This window comes from Beta vulgaris, chromosome 8, assembly GCF_026745355.1.
Source record: "Beta vulgaris subsp. vulgaris cultivar EL10 chromosome 8, EL10.2, whole genome shotgun sequence".
NCBI lineage: Eukaryota > Viridiplantae > Streptophyta > Magnoliopsida > Caryophyllales > Amaranthaceae > Beta > Beta vulgaris.
In genome coordinates, this window is record NC_079209.1 from 50,596,907 (window position 1) to 50,613,724 (window position 16,818).

The 16,818-nt window shown below is 43.9% G+C and overlaps 1 non-coding gene across 1 annotated transcript; it reads left to right on the forward strand.

Annotated features, from left to right (window-relative positions):
* Positions 1-16,099: 16,099 nt before the first annotated feature.
* Positions 16,100-16,203, forward strand: LOC125492954 (small nucleolar RNA R71). The gene has a single exon (XR_007269343.2). It is a non-coding gene; the product is annotated as a small nucleolar RNA R71 (small nucleolar RNA).
* Positions 16,204-16,818: the final 615 nt, after the last annotated feature.

A 16,818-nucleotide genomic window follows, 5' to 3' on the forward strand; every position in this document is an offset into this window, starting at 1 on the left:
AATTTGAATTTATAAAAATTATAAAAAGTTGATAGTCCGAAAGTACATATTGAGATGAATCAAACAAGATATCACTTTTTTTTTTGATTCGGTAATTAACTGGCCAAGTAGGCTCAACCCTCATGAGTTAGGCAAGGGATTCCAACCCATAAGGAAACTTCAAGAGACTGAAAAGTGTGGATTTATACTCACAAGCAAATATCCACACAAACACCTCAAATTTGGGATTAATGAGAGCCGAACCATAGACCATGAGGTTAGGAGGTGGGAGCTCCAACCATTGGGCTCCCACGTGATTCTTAAGAAAAACAAGATATCACATGACTATATTTTTCCTTACCTATTAATCACAAATTATAGTCAATTATAAATTTGCGAATATTGTCAAAACTCAAAGTGTAACAATTATTAGAAAGAGACACAAGTAGTAATTGGTAACTAAAGATTTTCTTATTCAAATTTGTATATCAACAAGTGTAAAAATCGGAGTGAAACAACTATATAAAACACGTGCAAAGTTTAAGTATGACTTAGGTTTAGCGTTTCACATTTTTTTGTGGTCTCATTCTACCTTTAGACTGATACTGTTGATTATCTCCGTCAAACCTGACATCTGCATAAAATTGTCCTAACAAATTTGTGGATAAATTTTGAGTAGGGGGCAATGCAAAACACCGAGATGATATGTGCCAAGATATAAGAATCAAAATGGTAGCTAATTCTACCTTTTACTTTTCCACGATCAAATTGCGTGCTACAAGAGCCAACACCAACCACTTTTTTTTTTGGTTGATAATTACACCAACCACTTAGACCCACAATTATCCATAAATATTTTCCACAACATACAAGAAAAATAGTTCCAGAACGAGTATATATTACACCAACCTTTGAAAATCAATGTATTTCTAAAAATAGTACGAAAATCTTGTTAGACGACGTAAAATTTTCTCCCATGCATGCATGCATAAATTGACGAACATACACGTGATAAAGACTTACTTCGTTCAAATCCCCATCTCTAAAATTCATTTGGCATTGATTAACATCTGATAGCTACAACAAAATCTTATATGTTGTCTTGGTCTGCTAAATAACGGACAAGTTACTAAAATTGAGCTAACGCTTTTGCCATGGACCAGTTTGAAAGAAATTAAAGAAATGGTAGACAGGTAGCACACCATATATAAGTCTAAGTAACGGCTGCATTTCCAATGCATTCACATTTTAAAACCACCATTTTTTTTTTACAACGGGTAAAATTTGCATTAAATAAAATTGGAAGTACATCCTAGCGGTAGTACAACCGGACATAAAATAAAGCAAATTGAAGCTAGAAGAGCTTCTTTGCGTACATATTCTAAGGAACAAAAGTAACTTAAAATTGGGGACAAAGTCTTGTTGAAGAAGACACAATATGAACGGAAACCTGATGAGAGACGACACCCATACGATCTTCAGAAATAGATTGCCACGGATCCGAATAAAGTAACAAAGAAGCAAGCTACGCCATTGGTAACTTCTGACCCTGTTTAGAGGGTACTGAGAGTTTAGTCTCACGAGACTGAAACTCTAAAGGGGTGGAGGTCGAAACTTGCCCCAAATTAGATTGGGGGGCCTCCCACAAGATGCATTTTTTGAGTGTGATGACTATGAAAGTCATCACAAGAACTTGGTGTGAATTATAATAAAATAATTCACCCAAAATACGGATCCGAAGATCCCACCAAGGCCTCTCTAATCTAGAAGATCGAACCAAAACAAGATTACTGGAGCCATTACCTCTCATTTTACCCAATACTTGAGCCCCTACCAATTCAGAGCTGGATCTGAATAGACCTAAACTAAAGCTTAAACTAGGAACATAAACAAGACAAAGGATATAATCCCAAAACATAATTCCACCCCGTTATCAACGTCGATTAACCTTCAGAAAACTGCAAGACACAAAAAAAAAAACAAAATAGGAAGTGAAAAGGGAAAGGGGGAACACTGACTCAATTTACTAGGGGGGATGGGGGAGGGGGATACCTAACCTGTTAAGCAGGGGAAGGGGGTAGGGGAGGCCCAAGGAAGATCGAACACTAAAGAGGGGATGGGGAGGGGGAAGCCCAGTCTATACTAAGAAAAGTTAATCAGGGGAAGGGGAGGGGAAACACTAACAGATACCACGGGGATGGGGGAGGGGGAGCCCAGACCTAAACTAATAAATGTTAATCAGGGGAGGGGGAGGGGAAACATTAACGGCTAACACGTACGGGGATGGGGGAGGGGAAGCCCGGACTTAACGAAACCGACCACGAAGAAGGGGAGGGGAAACAATAACGGTAATACGGGGATGGGGGAGGGGGAGCCCGGACCTAACGAAACCAACCACTAAGAAGGGGAGGGGGAAAACGAAATCTGAAAACAGGGTGACTAAGTCACCGACGACCGAAGGCAGGCGGAAATGCTAGGGTGGATAATCCACCGAACGACCACCGAGGGCGAGCGAACGATTTGAAGTAACGCGAAGTGGAGGATACCAATTAAACTAAAAAGGAAACTGAAAAAGGAACTCGCAGGAGAACCCGCCGGAGACCAATGCGGCGCCGGAACTCCGGCGAGTTCCTAGGGCTAGATGAGATAGGGGTTTTGTGTTTAGAAAGAAGGCAGAGAATATAGAGAGAGAGTGTGGTCCAGTTGCAGTCTTAAACCACCATCTTAGCTATGGCCTCCTAGGGATAGTTAACAAGTAACGACCCGTTTGGTAGTTGGTCATAAATTATGGTAATGAGAATGAATTTATGTGTACATTTATGAAAAATATCATTGTCCATTCCCATGGTAATTCTAATTGTTTGAGCCCATTTCCTGAACCAACTCACTTATAGCAAAGTGACTAAAATACCCCTACATCTAGGGAAGCCAATCCTCCACCAGCTGGAGCTGACTAAAATACCCTCATTTATTGGGGCTCCTATCCTCTATAAATAGGGGTTGTCTCATCAGACAAAGAAGGGAGATTCTAAGCTACAAAACCCAGAGCATCTCTCTCTACATTGATCACTTTCTCTCTCTACCTCAATCATTTACTGACTTGAGCGTCGGAGGGGTGATCCCGAGACCACCCCGGGGTAGGCTGACCTTGTTTTGCAGGATTCCGACGTACGGATAACGGAGCTCAGGCGTACCTTCTTCGGGCATACATCAAGTCTTTCAGCACACATTAGCATCCTCAATTTCTTAGCGGAAACAGTTTGGCGCCGTCCGTGGGGATAGTACAAGAAGTTACTTTGCCACCACTGAGCAAGATTCACCTTGTTGCTACTCAGGCACCTCATTGTTGCTCAGATTTGTCCCCAACCAAGAAGACATGCTCCCAAGCCAACCGTTCCGGGAGTGCTCAAGCATCCCATAGGCACCTACGGTGCTATCCCTCTATACCAATGATGATGATTCCACCCCAATGGGGAATCCACCGTGAGGTCGGTCATCCCGGTCAGACATAAGTAGCTGAACCTCCACCCATAACTGCAACAGACGTCACCTTGATTGCATCTCATCTTCAACAAACTCTCCAACAAAGTCGGATGGGTATGGTTTCCACTCGTCGTAGGAGATCATTCGTCCTTCCTGAGATGGTCAGCCTAACCGGCTGTGACCTGTACAGAGGGAAGGAACCATCAAAGGGCAAAACATGTTACTCGGAAGAAGTTGCATCGAAGAACACAACCCATGAAGATTGATCTGAACAAGGGGTGCGGTGACTTAGAACCGCAAAACCCCTCCGGAATAAACAGTGGCACCCTCAAGTTTATGGTATAGTTCAGCCAGAAGTGCCTATTCATCAAAGGCACCAACTCATCAATGATACCCACTCATCCTTGGGTGCCCGCTCGGCCAAAAGAATATACTTAGCTAGATGTGCCTACTCATCATCGAAGGCACCAGCTCATCATCAGTACCTACTCCTTCAATGTACCCACTCATCCTTGGGTGCTTACTCAGCCGGAGCATCTACTCGGCCTTAGATGCCTACTCAACCAATGAGAAAGTGATCTCATCTTCAAAGGCACACCATCAAAAGACTTACGTCACCCAGATCGGTCAAGAAAAACTAAGACTGTCATGTCAACAAGGGCGAGCAATAGGAGACTCAAAAGGCGAGAATTTCGCCATGGCACCTCCTCAGTCAGGAGGGGGGAAATCTCACTAACAAAGCCGAAAATGGTTAAGTACAACATATGGAAACATTCATGATGTCAAAGTGGCGAGGCTCAACGCCACCCATCTCCGCCATATCCAGACCCGCCCGGCCAGTAGGAGACCCCCCTCTTCTTTTCCGAGCCATTCTCATACTTAGTCAAATTCAAGCTAAGTACTTATCGACACCCACTTGGACGACATGGGGCTCATTAGCCCCTCATCCAAGTGGCGTCCGACCCGCTAGGCTGGTAGGAGACCCTCTCTCCTCTGTCGATCGCGAGCCGCTCTTATGCTTAGCCAAATTTAGGCTAAGTAATTCATTTATACCTGCTCGGACAGGGGACCCGGTCGGCCACTCAGTCTTGCACATAACTTGAACCGAGGCACAATCCCAAGTCCCCCCTGCTCGGCTTGGAGAGCTGCTCGGCCAAAGGAGCTGCTCCGGCAGCCTATACTTCGTAAAAGTTCGATGGCGTTGCCCCCTAACCACCACCAGGGCATTTCACCCCCCCTCTTGGGCCCAGCAGGGTACCCCAGAACATGGATCTCTCTCGGTTTCTGCTGGACGATCGCCTTGGGAAGGAATGATGCTACCCTATCCGATCATCCAGCGTGGGGCTAATTGCTTGAACGCCTCAGCTGGTCTGATGAATTCACTTGATGGAGGTGTGATGATTTTCGTCATGCCTTGAATAAAAAACTTCTCCAACGACACTCAAATATGGAGAAGCCTTCTCCTGCTAACTAAGCCGAAAAAAACGAGTAAGTATCAACAATTGGACCTACTCGAGATCTGAGTAGCGTCGTGAATTGATAAGAGGTTTTTAGTGTGTCGTTAAAGCACTAAGAACCGCTTTCCAAACAATATTTATAAGTCCTAACAAGCAATTACTAAGAGAATAGTAAGGGCAAGTCAAGGGTCGATCCACAGGGAAAATGGGATTGATTAAAGTCTATCAAGTTCAGACTACCTAATTGAAAAGTATTTGGGGTTTGAAAGATGTTTGGTAACAATTAAGACTAACTATCAACTAGAACAAGCAAATATCAAGAGTTTAAATATCAAATAAAAGACACTAGAGTTAAGGTTACTAGTATGAATAAGAACGAATGATGATTGTTAATGCGATTGTGAAGTAACAAAGACGATCATGCAAGGTTTAGTTCTCCTCTAAAATACTCGAGTCCTCTCTCGAATGGTCCTTAAGAGTAATCACTTAATCAATCAACTAAATCCTCTCTCGAATGGTCTTTAGTTAATTGATTAAGAGATTCAATAAGTTTGGAAAACCCCTAATGAAGGATCCCCTTAATTTCCATCCAATATCTTGGTATGGAAATTAAGTTGATTCTTGGGGATGATAAAAGAGTTCAAAATCCGATTTAAGAACATTTGAAATCAAAATACCAAAGTATAAATGTGATCAATATCTATCCTAGGGTCTCAAAACACCAAGATCAATGCATAAAGTTCTCCATACATCACAATCACATCAACAACATTTTTAAAACCCTAATTCATACTTTCACCCTAACCCTAGATATGAAACTACTCACTAATCATGGAGTTTAAGCAATTAAACATAAAATCTATGACTAATCTAAGGCTAAACATGATTAAGAAATGATTAAACTAATGAAAATCGCAATTCATAAACTAAGAGAATGAAGATCTTAAATAATATGAGAACATAAACAAACACCAAGAGAATGAAATAAAAACTAAAACTTTGAATTGAATTGAATAAAAAGTACCTTGAATGTTAATCGAATCACAAACTATGATCTCTAATCTCAATTACCAATGAAAACTCCAGTGTTTTCTCTCTAATACAAAACCCTAAAAAGTTGTGTGAAAGATAGAATAAAGCGTAAGTCCCCAACTCCTCTCGAAAAGAGGGTTTAATGATCGATTTTTTTGTCCGGATCGTGAGGTGCGGGCGCACCAAAAGGAGGTGCGGGCGCACCTGAGTCTTCTGCCTCAGGGTGGAACTCTCTTCGTCAAATGGTGCGGGCGCACCAGATGAAGGTGCGGGCGCACCAAATGTAAGGTGCGGGCGCCCCAATGTAGTCTGTTTTGTGCTCCAGAATTGGTCGATGGTGCGGGCGCACCAGTGGCTTGTGCGGGCGTACCATCGTGTGCGGGGCATAACAAGCACACCTCAGGCTACCTTTCAGCCTCTAGCTCGATCCCTTATGCCATGTCTCGCATTTCTCGACCCCGAAGAGGGCAATACCTGCAATAGAAACACGAACAAACATGGTGAAAGCATATGTGCTAGAAATTCGATCGATATAGATCGAAAATCTAGCAAAATGTCACTATGACCAAGTATGATCACGTGAATGAAATAGAAGGGAAAATGAGGAGAAAGAAGGAAGAAAAGGAGGAAAAGGGAGCTAAAACAAGCCAAAAGAAGGTCATAAAGTGCGTTAGAAACGCACTTATCAAACTCCCCCAAGCTTAGCGTTTTGCTTGTCCTCAAGTAAACCAAGAATGAGAGTGAAGGAGAGAAAAAGAAAAGGAGAATAAAAAGAAAAGGGAAACATGCAACAACCTAACCTATATGCTCTAAATGCAAGGTTACAAACATGACATGCAAGCTAAATGAGTTCATATCAAGATTTAGGAGACCAACCAAACACAAGAGGGAAGATGATTAGGAAGCACAAGAGTGACTCTAAGGTCTCAATCCACCGATCAACCAAGTCTTTTTGAAAGAAAGCTTTCCAAGAATGATTTCTCACTCTTCTCCACTTCCAAGACCCAAGTTTGACTCCTCCCTAGGGATGCTCAACCATAATTGCTCGCCTCTACCATGTTTTGATGACCCTCATCATGACTTGCACAAAATCTCACCCGCCACTACTAAATAGATCAAGTTCAATCTAGAAGTCAAAAGGGGCTTTGTTAAGGTTGTAACGGGGCTAGGTTAGGGGTGTGGATCATATTCTAGGAATGTGGTGCAAAAAGGGTAAGTGGAGTACAAACTAGGGGTAAATACTCCCCCAAGCTAGTCCTAACACTATTCTCAATTAAAGAACTCTCACACATATCCTTGAATTTCACTTGTTTCTTTTTCACTTTGTGAACTTTTTCCTTTTTCTCATCAATTTGATCTTTCTTTCTTTTCAATTTCAATAATAAACCAAATCAAACAATAAGAACTTTCTTTCTTTTATTTCTTTTGTCTTTCTTTTTCACAAAAAATTTCAACTTTTACCATCATACAAGCACATTAACTCTCTTTCAACCAAGACTTAATATCAAAACCACTTAACTCAACAAAAACTACACATGTACTCCACTTTGGAGAAAGTTTGGCCATGACTCATTATGTGGGTTAAGCAAAAATAGGATAGAAAGGCTCAGATGGGTTGAGAAGCGAATATTATGCGGGTATTCAAGCTTTTGGCTCTGTAGCTCCTATTACTAGCAAAAGAAATGCCCTAAATCATTCTCCTAGAGGCTCGTCTTATGTAATCTTGGGGAGCTAAAATGCAAGTCACAAGTTAGGCGATCAATGGTGAGGGTTGTGAGTGAGTCTTACGAGGTTCTTGGCCCTCCTTCGGGATTCATCGCACAAGGGGAAAGGCAATCCATTCATCCAACTCGCCTAATTTCAAAGAGACTCTACCAAAAGTTATTGGTTTAAGAGACGCCTAAAGTCACAACAGGGCTTCCAAAATCATCAAGTCTAATATAAGGAAGGTCTTCCAATCAAGTCATGAACTCTTTAGCCACAAATCGTGCATGCAACCAAGCTATCCTAAATGCAGAAATTTTTTTATTTTTATTATTTTTTTTTTTAACTTTTTTTTTTTTAAAAAAATATGCAAGGCAAAATAAAATGTCAAAAAGAAACTACCAAAGCACAGCTGTACAGGTGAAGAGAAGTCAGCAGGGGTGGAGGATGTCAATACCACAACAGATTCAATCACCAGTAACAACCGAAAACCAATGAGACCCCTAACTTCTAACCATCTATGGCCCCGAAACTCCCTAAGATATAGACATACAAGCAAGTCCCCAAGCTTAAGCAAAACTCCGCGCTCGGAGTTGCAAAAGGAGGGAGAGGGAGGGGGGTTAGGAAAAGCTCCTAATAGTTCCCACCATCCCCCCCATCGGGAGGGGGGTAAGGGGGGAAATACCCACCAGAGGACCCATCATAGTAGGATGGGTAGTGGGGGTAAGGACGGAATGAAGGCTCCTCAAATGGCCCTTCTCGAGGGTCGAAAGAAGGGGGTAGTGGGGATGGTTAGGGAAGGGAGGCTCATGTCCGGAGTGGACATTGGCGAGGTGAGTGCGCCAAGCCACCCTAGACACATGGTCCAGGTCGGTGCGGATACCGGCAAGAGTAGCCGAACCGCATGGTGATTGGCCTCCTGAGAGGCCTGCATCTGCTATGTCTGCCATGACAGAGCCCATGTCGAAGGATTGAGAGGAAGAAGCTTCGGCCACCTCACTCTCAGGAATGCGGTGGTCGGGCCTCGGACCTCTCGGAACGCGGGGATCAATCTCCATAGGCATGGGCTCGGGGATAGCCCGTGGGATGTCATGGGCAGGGGGAACCCGCCAACGGTTTTCAACGTTAGCTGGGAGGTCCCAAACGAAGTCGGGCCCTATATGACAGTAAGGTCGCCCCCCCACAAGCCAGATGCAGTTTTCCTTTTTATAATTGCGCAGAAATTTCATCTGCTGCAAGCTGGCACCATCCAATCTGTTGGACTGGCCAACAGTAGGCATGCTGGCTTCCAAGCGAGCCAAGTCATCGGTCAAGTCAAGGTAGGATGCTAGCCGGGTGACCATGCCACCACAAAGAATCTCCCCAGTCACCGTTGTGCCCCCCCGAATTTCCTGCAGTCGGTTGAGGAGGAGAGCAGCAAAGTTAATGCGGGCTCTATGGTGAGCCCCGTCAGTGGCCAACCAGAGAACCAGCAGCTCGTCCTTCCGCAACTGCCCGACTTCCTGTTTAGGAAAGATGGTGTAAACCAACATCCTATGGAAGTATCGGAGAGCAAGGTGGATGATCTCCGACGCTTTGGACGAGTTCGTTCGAAACGAAGTCGTACCGTTGGTGATCTTTCCCACCACTCTTGCTCATTGTATCCCTGCCAGATGATCCCAAAGGGGCATCGCAGGGGGCTCGAGGGTCCATCCAAACGCCTCACAGAATTCGTCAAAAGACAGTGCTCTAGCTTGATTAAACATGCGAAATTGAATAGTTAGAGCACCTGTCACATTACTTACGTTCAACGTACTCAAGAACTCGAGAGTGAGTTGATCGTAAGTAGGTTCATGAATATCAAGGAAGTCCGATAACCCGACATTATCTGCCATCTCCCTTATCATCGACTCGATGTTAAGGTAGTTGCAGGTAGTGTGGTCATAGAACTTAGTGGACAAACGTGCGCTCAGAAAGTTGTTGGAAAATTTGTTTATGAGCGGCGTTTGGAAACTTTAGAGCATAAAGGGGAGGGGGATGCGAGCTAGACGAAGGTCCTTGTGAAGAAGACCCCGTCTTTGCTCGCTTAGACCTGGATGAGCCTTCACCACCACTTCTTCCCATGGTGAAAAAGAATATTTGTTTGGCAAAAAGGGAAGGAGAAGTGATGATCTGCTGCAAAGACACAACCACAAAGCGGACTCTCTACACAAAGAAACACGCAAAAAAAAAAAAAAAAAAAAAAAAAAAAAAAAAAAACAAAAACACACAAAAAGAAAAATCAAACCACACAAAAGGGAAAACACACAAAAAAAGAAATAAAAACTAAGCCTAAGATCTACCAGCTAGCCATCCACAATTAGTAGCAACAAAGTTGCTAGCAATCAAGAGTTTCACCACTCAAAGAGACTTTCAAGCCAATTTCGCCAAACCAACCACAATTATGCACAAAAAGCAACAACACCTCACAATTTCAGCAATGTAGTTCTCACAAAGTAAGAATATTATGAATTTATCACAAACCACAAAAATTGCATATGTTCACCACATCACCAAACACAAAAATGACTAAAGTTCATGAACAATCAAAAGAAATTAGGAAAACAAGCATGCAATCTAAAAAAAACACACTAGAAGTCCAATTTAGTAGATTATTGATGAAAAAGCAAAGATTAGAAGGGATTTATCAACATGGAGATGAAAATTCCCAATTTTGAAACCCTAGAAATCGAATCCTTGCAAAACCCCCAATTTTTGTGCTTTGAATGTTGTAGAGAAGATGGTGATGAAGTTTTGGTGAGATTTGCCTTGAAAGTCGCCGGAAAAGGGTGTAAAGTCGCCGGATCTAGAGAGGAGGAAGAGAGAGAAAGTGAGTGAGTGTGAGAGAGAGTTTGAAAATATGAGGAAAAGAGGAGAGAGAGCCCGAAAATAATGTTGCCCAGCCGGTTTGGTGCGGGCGCACCTCTCCCTGGTGCGGGCGCACCAACCGAAATTTTTTTCAAAACATACGTTTGGTGCGGGCGCACCAACAGGAGGTGCGGGCGCACCTCTCCCTTCTGTTTTTTTCCAAAAAAATTCGTAGGCTTTGGTGCGGGCGCACCACGTCGAGGTGCGGGCGCACCAAAGTCTATCTGTTTTTTCAAACTCAGTCGACAGAAGTGGTGCGGGCGCACCTTGTGTGGGTGCGGGCGCACCTGCTTTTTTCGAAAATTTTTTTTTAAAAAAGGTGCGGGCGCACATGGACTAGGTGCGGGCGCACCAAAGTCTTCTGTTTTTTCTGAAAATCGTGTGCAAAATTTGGTGCGGGCGCACCTTGTCTAGGTGCGGGCGCACCAAAGTTTTTTTTTCGAAAATTTTTCTCATGTGCGGGCGCACATTGAACAGGTGCGGGAGCACCTAACCCGTCTGATTTGTACATATTTCTTCTCCAAAACACTCAATTCACTCAACTTCTCATAAAAATTCAGATGTTCCAATGTACCTCTCATGGCTGACTGATAAATCAAAAGCGTAACTAACAAAGGAAAAATAAAAGAAATGAAGAGAGGAAAGAAGAGAAACGGGTTGCCTCCCGTGTAGCGCTTGTTTTAAGTCATTAGCTTGACTAAAAAGGATACATCCATCATGAGAGTCGCTCAGGTGAGCGAAGAATCAAGCAACCAATGGAGCCAACAGCATGCGAATCATGGTAGAGCTTTAATCTTTGACCGTTCACCCAGAAATGACCGTTCTCACCCATAACCACATAAGCCCATAAGGAGTAGTCTTCAACAAGAGAAGGGACCCGACCATTTGACTTTAACTTTCCGGGGAAAAGCTTTAGTCTTGAGTTGAACAAAAGACTTTGTCCCCAACCCGGAAATCTCGTTGTTGAATCCGGTTGTCGTGCCATTTCTTCGTTTGCTCTTTGTATAGTCTAGAACTCTCATAAGCGTCAAAACGAAATTCCTCCAGTTCTACTAGCCTTTCTTTTCGAGCTTCTCCCGCCAAGTGTAGATCCATGTTGAGCTCCTTAACTGCCCACCAAGCCTTGTGCTCAAGCTCAACCGGCAAATGACATGCCTTGCCATACACAAGGCGATAGGGAGTGGTGCCTATGGGCGTCTTGAAAGCCGTGCGAAGAGCCCAAAGAGCGTCATCAAGTTTCAAAGACCAATCCTTTCGTGTCCTATTGACACACGCTCAAGAACATTTTTAACCTCTCGATTCGAAACCTCAACTTGGCCTTGTGTTTGGGGGTGATAAGGAAGACCTACTTTGTGATTCACCCCGTATTTCTTCAATAATGCTTCTAATTGCTTTTTGGCGAAGTGTGAACCACCATCACTGATCAATACACGGGGCACCCCAAATCGAGGGAAGATGATCTTCTTCAGAAGCTTGGTGACTACCTTATGGTCATTGGTGGAAAGGCAATGGCTTCCACCCATTTGGTCACGTAGTCGACCGCAACAAGAATATATACATTCCCACAGGAAGGAATGAATGGGCCCATAAAGTCGACCCCCAGACATCAAACGGCTCAACCTCAAGAATGTTCTGTTGAGGCATCTCGTGTCGCTTTGTGATGCCACCACTCCGTTGACATCTATCACAAGCCACCACAAATGTTCGGGCATCCTTATGCAATGTTGGCCAGAACATACCACATTGGAGCACCTTAGCAACAGTTTTGCTTGCTCCACCATGTCCTCCACATGCCAAAGTATGGCAATGATGCAAAACCGAGGCCATCTCATGATTAGGAACACACCTCCTAAACACGCCATCAGCACACTTCTTAAAAAGGAGCGGGTCATCCCAGTAGAACCTCGAAACTTCTTTAAAGAACCGCTTCCTTTGTTGGGAAGTAAAACCATGAGGTTCAATCCCACAAGCCAGATAATTTGCATAATCAGCGAACCATGGAACCTCATTGTTCAGAATGGCGAACAAGGCTTCTTCTCTCAAATCGTCCTCGATAGGAATCTCCTCCAGATTGTCAGGAGGGAGGCGTGAAAGATGGTCAGCTACCACATTCTCCGTCCCCTTCTTCTCTTTCATCTCAAAATCAAACTCCTGAAGAAGCAACACCCACCTAATGAGCCTAGGCTTAGCATCCTTCTTACTCATCAAATACCGGACCGCAGAATGATCCGTATACACCACAGCCTTATTACATGTCAAGTAGGAATGAAACTTGTCAAAAGCAAATACCACGGCCAACATTTCCTTTTCCGTAGTTGCATAGTTCCGTTGAGCATCATCCAGAGTCCTACTTGCATAGGCTATCACATGTAGCCTCCCTTCCTTGCGTTGCCCAAGAACAACTCCCACTGAAAAGTCACTAGCATCGCACATTAGTTCAAAAGGCAAGCTCCAATCCGGAGCTTGCACAATGGGGCAGAAGTAAGGGCTTTCTTAAGAGTTTCAAAAGCCTTAGTACAAGACTCATCAAACGCAAAATCAACATCTTTCTGAAGTAGATTCGTCAATGGTTTGGCTATTTGAGAGAAATCCTTGATGAAACGTCGGAAAAACCAGCATGTCCAAGGAAAGCGCGAACTCCCGTCACCGAGTTCGGTGGCGGAAGCTTCTCAATAACCGAAACCTTTGCCGGATCTACTTCAATACCCTTTTTCGACACTTTATGCCCAAGTACAATGCCTTCCTCGACCATAAAGTGACACTTCTCCCAATTCAGTACAAGGTTCGTCTCTTGACACCTTTTTAACACACATTCAAGATTAACCAGACATGTGTCAAAAGACGAACCACACACACTAAAGTCGTCCATGAAGACTTCAATGGAATCTTCTAGCATGTCAGAGAAGATTGCTGTCATACACCTCTGAAAAGTGGATGGGGCATTACACAAACCAAAGGGCATCCTTCGATATGCAAATGTCCCATACGGACAAGTAAAGGTGGTTTTCTCTTGGTCATCCGGATGAATGGGGATTTGAAAGAATCCGGAATAACCATCAAGAAAACAGAAGTGTGAATGACGAGCAAGCCTCTCCAACATTTGGTCAATGAAGGGAAGGGGGAAATGATCTTTCCGGGTGGATTTGTTCAGTTTCCTGTAATCAATACAGACTCTCCACCCAGTGACAGTCCTAGTTGAGATTGTTTCTCCTTTCTCATTCTCAACTATAGTCATGCCTCCTTTTTTTGGAACCACGTGAATCGGGCTCACCCACTTGCTATCTGAGATAGCATAAATGATTCCCGCGTCACGTAGTTTCAAGATCTCCTTTTTCACAACCTCTTTGAGGTTGGGATTGAGCCTTCTCTGATGCTCGATGGAGGAGGCATTACTATCGATGAGATGGATACGATGCATAGCAAGAGAAGGGCTTATCCCCTTAAGGTCATCAATCGAATACCCAATGACATCTTTATATTTTTGCAAAATTCCAATCAGTTTTGATATAGAAATGTCATCAAGACTCGAATTGACAATAACAGGATAAGTACATGCATCATCAAGAAAAACATATCTAAGAGAGGGGAAGGGGTTTGAACTCTACCTTGGGAGGAGGCTTAGAACACTCCTCTTTATCAGTGGATGATGCAGCTAGAACCTCAAACGCCTCATCTTGCGTGTCCTCTTCCATGTCCAAGTTAAGGGTGTCGGTAAGTGCAGCATACAAATCGCTCCCAGAATCATCCACACTCATGGTGTCCTCCACCTCATCTTCCACTAGGCTTACCCGGCAAATTTTCTCCATCATAGGCCTCTTCAGTGTCTTAGAGAACTCGAACACCACCCGCTCATTAGCTACCTCAACCGTGATTGTGTCGTTTTTGCAGTTTATCACGGCACCCAAAGTCTTCAGAGCTTCTCTTCCCAGAATAAGAGGAGTCTCAGGATCTTCCTCCATATCCATCACCACAAAGTCGCATGGTACAAACACATGCCCAACTTGAATCGGTATATCCTCCAACTCACCACAAGGGACTCTCACAGTGCGGTCGCCAATTGAATCGTTTTGCGCGTAGGATGAAGAGGAAATTTCAGGTGCTTTGCAATAGAAAGGGGCATCAAATTGACACTGGCTCCCAGATCGGCCAGTGCACCCTTAGGTTCTAAGTCACCTATCTTCACTGGCAAGGTGAAACTCCCGGGATCTCTTTGCTTCTTGGGCATAGTTCGTTGCACAAGAGCACTCACTTGGTAAGGTAGGGAGATAAGCTCATCTTCAAGTTTTCGCTTATTGGAGAGGATCTCTTTCAAGAATTTAGCATAAGCTGGCATTTGAGACATAGCCTCAAGGAATGGAATGTTGATTTGCAGGCTCTTCATCACATTCAGAAATTTAGTGAACTTGTCACTCAACTTTCTCTCTACCAACCTATGAGGATAGGGAACCGGAGGCACATAGGATTTGGTTGGTGGAGGTGATGGCAATGTGTTTTTGTCACCAACTTGAACATGTGACTCATCCTTCTCCTCAACGTCCTCTTTCTCAGTTTCCTCAGCTCCAGCCTCCTTCTCAACAACCTCAGCTTCTCCATCCTGCTCTAACTCCCCATTCGGCATCTTAGGACCCGCATAACTTGTTCCCGACCTCAAATGAATGGCTTTGGCTTGATGGAGGTTGGGGTTAGGAATGGGTTGGCCTGGAAGTTGATTTGTGGGGGTGGAGGGATTCTTCTCAGCTACTTGGGCAATTTGGGTTTCAAGCATTTTGTTGTGGGCTTGTAGCTCTTGAAACCTTTGCTCATGGTTTTGGAGAATTTGGTTCATGGATTGGAGTTGTTGGAGAATTTGGAGAGAGGTTGGATCGGAAGATGGTGTAGGTTCGGGATTTTGTTTGGGGAAAGGAAGGTTGGAGGGAGGTTTTGGGTTGTTGGTCCTTTGATGTGGAGCTTGGTATGTGTTGGACCCTTGTGAGGAGGAACCACCTTGGTTATAGTTTTGGTTTTGGTTATACCCTTGCGCAAACCCTTGGTTGTGAGCTTGGTTGTACCCTTGTTGAGGTTGATTCCATCCTTGTTGAGGTTGGTTGAATCCTTGGGTGTAGTTTTGTTGAGGTTGTCTCCACCTCCTTGTTGATTGTTCTATACCCTATGTTTCCTTGATATCCATCTCCTCTTGAATTATTGCCGCCACATGCTCCGAATGGGTACCTCCACAATAAGAAGTATCATGGTTAGTACCACCACAAATATCACAAGAAAAAGAGTTTACCTGTGAAGGAGTAGACGATGCAAGATTGATCTTGGAGAGCTTCTTATCGAGTTGGTCCATCTTAGCTTGAATTTGATCCATGGGGTCAATTTCAAACTTTCCGCTCTTCTTAGGTTGAGCACCTCTTCGTCTTCCACCCCATGAGTAGTTCTTGATCACCTCCTCAATTGTGGACTCAAGTTGTTCTTGCGGGATCTTAGATAGTTGACCTCCCGCTCCAGCATCAAGATTGGCCCGTGAAATCGGATCAAGACCATCATAGAAGAATCGCATGAGTAGATTCTTGTTGAACTCATGGTGTGGGCATGAACGGATCATCTCCTTGAACCGCTCCCAAGCTTCGGCAAGTGTCTCATTCTCTTGCTCAAATGAGGAGATCTTCCTCCTTATGTCCGCAGTCTTCCACTCCGGGAAGTATTTCTTCAAGAATGCCATCGTGACTTCTTCCCATGTAGTGAGGGAATTAGCAGGCAAGCTCTTGAGCCATGACTTTGCTTTTCCGGTAAGAGAGGACCGGAACAGGTGCATCTTGATGTAGTCAGGAGAGACATCATTAGTGTTATCATGGCACAGATCTCAAGAAACCTGTCGAGATGGTCTAGAGGATCTTCATCTGACCCCCCACAAAACTGCTCTGCTTTCACCATCCGAGTATACTGAGGGTGAATGCTGAAATTTGTAGTGGTGGTAGGGAGTCGAATTCCACCTTGAAGAACATAGGAACCCGGATTTCCGAAATCCCTAAACAGTTGTGGATTTTCTTCACCCATTTCTGATTCAACTTCACTTGATGTACTTGAGATTGGTGAAGAAGGCTCGGAACCCAAAGTCAGATTTCCCAAATTCTTCCGAAGCTTTCGCAACGTACGGTCGATTTCAAGATCTAGAGGCAATGTGGGTGAACCGTGAGTTCTTCTTCTCATGTAACACAACAAAGCTAAGCAGAGGATTAGCAAATAACAACCACAGTTAAAAGAAAATAAAAGAAAAATCAACTAAGCAAACTAA